Genomic DNA, 6,033 nt, shown 5'->3' with positions numbered 1-6,033 from the left:
TGAGTCAGTGCTAGGGAGATTTGAGTTTATGAGACAGTGGTGTTTACCATCTTCGCTTTCAGACCATAACTCGGTTGTTTTGGAAGAGAAATGTGTCCATGGGGTCTTACACCATTTAGATTTTTTGATCACTTGTTGGAAGACAATGGTTTCTAGTAAGTGTTTGTTGAGGCATGGGAAGAAAGCGATTGTAGGAAAGGTGGTCAGGAGAATTTATGGCGGAGGCTAAGATCTATCACATCGGCAATTAAGGAATGATAGGTAACCAAGTGGAACAGCTCCCAAAACAAGATTGCCACTCTTGAGCATGAAATTCAAAAAAATGTGGTTGAATGGCAGAACAGATCGGTGGATGTCTTCTTCAGAGAAGAGATAAGGAAAATGAGGCATGAACTATGGGCTCTTTACAAAGAAGAAGAACATTCTTGGCATTAGAAATCGAGGGTAAGGTGGTTTTTTGAGGGCGACCTAAACACTAAGTTCTTCCACGCTTCAGCTTCTACATGAAGGAGAAAGAATACAATTAATTATTTAAAGATCAATGAAAGAAGGTTGAGGATCCACAAGGCATAAGAGAAGAGGTGACAAGGTACTTTGATAATTTGTATGGGGATCGAAATGTGGCAGAACTTAGGGATTGGGATATGGAGATCAAGATGTTGTCTGATGGTTCCGTTCGAAGCTTGGAGAAGCCATTTTTAGAGGAGGAGATCAAATAAGTTGTCTTTAGTTGCGGAGTGAATAAAGCACTTGGTCCAAATGGTTTTAACTTTAATTTTTTGAAAGCTCAATAGTCAAAAATAAAGGATGAGATAATGAGTTTTATGCATAATTTTTTTGTCTCGAGGTGCTTTGATGAGAAGATTAATGGCTCCTTTATTACACTTATCCCTAAAAATAATATCCCAACTGCTTTGAATGAGTATAAACTGATCAGCCTAGTAGGTTGCGTCTACAAAGCGGTTGATAAAATGTTGGCTAATAAACTCAGAAAGGTTATGGAGGAGGTTGTGGGGCCGAACCGATTTGCTTTCATTAAAGGTAGACAAATCACTGATTGTGCACTCATAGCCAATAAGCTCATGGACTACTTGCTCAAGAGTGAAGAGGGGGGTGTTCTCTTCAAAATTGATTTTGAGAAAGCTTACGACAATGTTGACTGAAAATTTTTATAGTTTGTGATGAGGAAAATGAGCTTCGGGGATAGATAGAGGACTTGGATTGGGTCATGTGGGTCTATTTCTGTAGTCTCAATTTTGGTTAGTGGATCCCTGACTAGGCAAGTAAAAATGAGGTGTGGATTAAGATAAGGGTGTCCTTTGTCACCATTCTTTTTTAATATTGTTGTTGAAGTTTTCAGTGCCTTAATGAATAAAGCGATGGCATGTGGTCTGTGTAAAGGCATTGAGATTAGGAACAGTGGAATCATCGTCTCTTATCTTCCATATGCGAACGACACGATGATTTTCAGTACCCCAGATATCTTGAGTGTCCTTACATCAAGAGTGTGCTACAGTGCTTTCAAGTGATATCAAGCTTAAAAATCAACTTTCGTAAGAGCAACTTGTATGGACTTAAAGCGGGTGATGTGGTAGAGTCATGGGCTAACACAATACCTTGTGCTATTGGTTCTCTGCCAACAATTTATCTAAGATTGCCACTTAGAGTTAGACACTATTCCATTGCTATTTGGTGACCTTTGATTGAGAGATTTGAGGCAAAGCTTACGGGCTGGAAGTCCAAAATGCTTTCTAGCAGAAGGTGAGTTACTATGATCAAATTGGTATTGGAAAGCTTGTCGATTTATTTCATGTCATTGTTTGAAATGTCATAAGGGGTTAAGGAGGAGCTTGATAGAATTTAGAGGTGATTCTTGTAAAGTGGCTCTAGTGATAAAAGGAGAATTCACTAGGTGGATTGGTACGCAGTTTGCACTTCGAAGGAAAATGGTGGTCTTGGTTTTACTGATCTTCGATCGAAAAAATAGAACTTTGCTAAATAAATGGATTTGAAAATACAATGAGGGAAATGAGAGTCTTTGGAGAACCATTCTAGATGCCAAAATGGAAAGGGGGATTCTTTAAGCCTTATCACACTGAATTTGAGTGGCAAATGGCAGTATTCTATGTGGACAACCATTACTAACTCTCTTACTCCCTCAAAGAGTTTTTCTTTTTTGTTATGTGTAGGTATTGGCTTCATGGTGGGCAATGGTGCCAAAATTCACTTCTAAGAGGATGAGTGGATTGATGGGATCGTCCTCCGTGTCGTTTTTCCTTGGATTTTTGCTTTAGTGATAAATAAATTAAGAAAGATCATCGAGTACGGTACATGGGATAATCAAGCTTGGTGTTGGCATGTCTAGCTTAGACGAAATCCATTCGATTGAGAGATTGAGGAGTGGGAGTTTTTTATTAAATGTCTTAATCACATACAGCTTGATGAGGAGGTAGAGGATAAGTTGATTAGGAAAAGCATGCCAAGTGGGCATTACACCCCCAACTCTTTATGTGAATTAGCTATTGGCAATAATGGGTCCAAAGGGTTATTGTGAAGAGAAGTGTGGGTGGGACTTGCACTACCAAAAGTGGAGGTTTCTGTTTGGTAGTTAATGAGAAGAAGAATAGCATGTAAAGAGAAACTTGTCAAAAGGAATCTGCTTCATAGAGAGGTGGTTGTGTGTAACATGTGTAACAATGATTTTGAATCTGTCAATCACCTCTTCTTCAGATGCAGAGTTGTTTGGGACATGTGGTGCATGTGGTTACCGGATTGAAGCATTATTACTTGTTTTTCGAGGGATGCTCTTGCTTTCTTTTTAGCTTGGAATAATTGTTTTGTCGACATTGCTAGGAGAAAAGTATGAAAGATGTCTTTTTTCACCGTTATATGGTCTATTTGGCTTTATAGGAACGAGATGGTCTTTAATGGATTAAGCTGGGATGCCTGTAAGGTGCTGGAGATTATCAAAACCAGAATGACGTGGTTGGTTAAGTCTCAATGGCCTTAGGATAATTTGGACACTCTTGATATTGTGAGATTTTCGCACCTTGTTCCCATTCCAACAAAAAAAGAAAAGGTTAAAGTCCAAGTTCAATGGAAGATTCCCCTAAATGGGTGGCTTAAATTTAACACTGATGAGGCTGCTAGGGGCTACCACTGTCCTCTTGGCATTAGGGGTGTGTTGAGAAATGATAAAGGTATGGTGAAAATGCTTTTCTTGAAAACAGGAGCTTGGGGTGATACCAATCTGACGAAAATGTTAGCTATTCGAGATGCTTTAATTCTTTTTATGGCAGCAGGCTGGTGTCAACTGTTTGGGTTAATCATTGAAACTGATCTTATAATTGTTGTTACTTAGGTCTCAAACCACTTTCCTTTCCTTGGTGCCTTAGAAATCTGGTGTTAAAAATCAAAACTTTGGTGGGTAAGATTCCTAGATGGCAGATTATTCAAACCCCGAGATCTAAGAATGAATTGGCGGACAGCCTTGCCAAATAAGGGGTGGAAAGAGCCACAGACCTGTTGCAAGTTCTTCCTTAATTGTCATGTTATGCTTTTGTCTACTTTGCTTGACTTCCTCACGGGGTTGATGGCTCTTTTATGTTTCAAGATTCTTGATCTGTGTGTACAAGGGTTTAATGTGGTCCTAGTTTCAACCTTGTTGATGGTGGTTTTCCATGCCTAGGGACCATCTTTGATTAGGTGGAGAATAAAGGGTTTTTGATCTTTGAAAATCTAGGAGTTTTGAATTTTGTGTTTTTGCATTTTTTGCTTAGTATAATAAAAGAAGGAAACAGGCACGCTGGTTATGTTTCCTTGTCTTACTGACTTCTTCTTTGGTTTTAATCTTTTGGGCTGGTGGGGACGTGTTGGCACAAAGGCTATATGTAAATGCTTAGGTGAATGTTTTAAAAGGCAGGGTTGGGTGTTGGTGTTTTGTCTACCAGTATGTGATTAGAGGGTTAAGATTATGCTCTTTCCAGTCTTTGACCCTCCTCTGTTTGTTCATGGGCATCATTTCTTTATGAATGAACTCTAACTTTCAAAAAAAAAGTAATAAAGTTAAAATTTTTTTACCTCACCCTACATTCTAACCTCAAAGAATAAATTTTGGACAAAATTTTTTAAACATGTTTTTTCGCAAGAAATATTTATCAAAGTTAAGCTTGTTATTGATCACTAAGATTAATTAACTTCTAAGTTTAAAGTGTTTATATTCTAGGCATAAACAATTTCTAACATTGTAGCTTTGGTTATGTTACATTCTTCACAACATCATATTGGACAAGATATATCCATAGCTAGAAGCATGGTGAAATTCAAAAGTTAAAGATATAGAGAGATTCATTCGTATGACTCCATAACTGATGAAATACCATTAACACAAGAAGCAACCTAAAAGTTTGAAAATCCTACTTTCCTACACAAAGCCTCAAATTCACTCAAACTCATTTTTTTCCCTGCTGCTTGGGTTAACATGGTGTTGTCCAGTCTTGAAACATACATGGATGCTTTCCTTGGCTCTAGCTCCTTTGGCTTTATTGCATTTATGATTATCCCTTCATTGGCATTGCTAAGGATAAACTAGCAAGCTGGTGTTAGTTTGTAGAATGTTTCAATTGAGCCATCTTCAATAGTGCAAGAAGAGTAAGTGAGTAGAGAATGGGTGGCTAACAAACGCAACATGCCACCAAGCATGGAAAAGGCATTTGGGTTTTGTGCAGAAAGCTAAGAAGCAATCTCAGTGGGGGACAAATGGGCATTAGGGCCTGCTTTATCCATGACACCGAATAGGCTGAGCTCAATGGCTGCCTTAAGGTCCTTGGGAAAGACATCAGAGGTCGAAAAGAGCATTGCATTAAGACATCCTTCATTCTCTTCATTCAATAATATAGAAAGCTAAATTATGGTAGGAAAGTAAAGCAATATGTAATAGCTATACATTGAAAAAAGTATTATACCGTATTTAAATGGAAAAGAAAGTGGCTAATTTTTTGATACGGTTGGTTGATATTCTAGCAAAATTGGAAGAAACTGAACGTTTTGCATCAAGCCAAGCCTAAGTTGCTTATTCATTGCCGTGAATCATGGAACCCATGAATGAAATGGAGTGGTGACTGGGAGGTCCAATGGGTCGTTCCTAATAATATTTCTAGTTTCTTCTCCATGTGGAATAATGTATTTGTTAAAAAATGAGAAACCAAAATCTAGAAACTAGTCTTTTATGCCACTGCTTGGTCACTATGGCTTCACAGAAACGACATGGTTATTCAAGGAAAAGTGTGGGATGTTGAATAAGTCTATGAAATCAATAAGCTGAGAGTTGCTACATAGGCAAAAGTAAAGTGGCCTCATGCCTATAGTGTTGTGCTGGACATTTACAAAAACCCAAGACTTGCGCCTAGAATGATTAAAACAAAAAATAGCAGGCAAGTGGAGGAGTGGGTTAAGTCGAGCTAAGGGAAGATGAAATTTAATGTTGATGGAGCTGCAAAAGGTAGTCCAGGAGAGGCCGAGATTGGAAGAGTTCCAAGAGATGAAAATGGAAGCTTCAAAATTACATTCTCCAAGGCTATTGGAATAGGGGATGCAAGCTTAGTAGAGGTTAAAGCAATTAGAGAGGCCTTCTTGAATTTTTTTTTTTTTTTTTTTAGCTTCTAAATGGGCTACAACACATGAATTGATAATTGAAAGTGACTCCAAGAATGTCGTAAAGTGGGTGAACAATCCAAGGGAAGCACCATGGAGAATTAGAAAGTGGATTCTCCACATTGAAAGGTTGAAAAAGAGTATTTAGAAATGGGAGGTGAACCGCATTTTTAGAGAAAAAAACCAAGTAGCAGATTGCCTGGCAAAGGAGGGGATTCAGAGATAGAAGGATTCAATTAATATTTTTGATTGAGGCAGTTTGAGGTTGGTGTGGAACTGAAGCAAAGTTTCTGATTTCTGGAATAAGGAAATAGGTTTTATTTTTTGGGCTATGAAAAAAGATTCCATCAAATCTATGCATGTCTAACCCACTTTTGTTTT

Source organism: Theobroma cacao, chromosome 8 (assembly GCF_053813885.1).
Source record: "Theobroma cacao isolate CCN51 chromosome 8, ASM5381388v1, whole genome shotgun sequence".
NCBI classification, from domain to species: Eukaryota; Viridiplantae; Streptophyta; class Magnoliopsida; order Malvales; family Malvaceae; genus Theobroma; species Theobroma cacao.
This window is presented reverse-complemented; position numbering follows the sequence as displayed.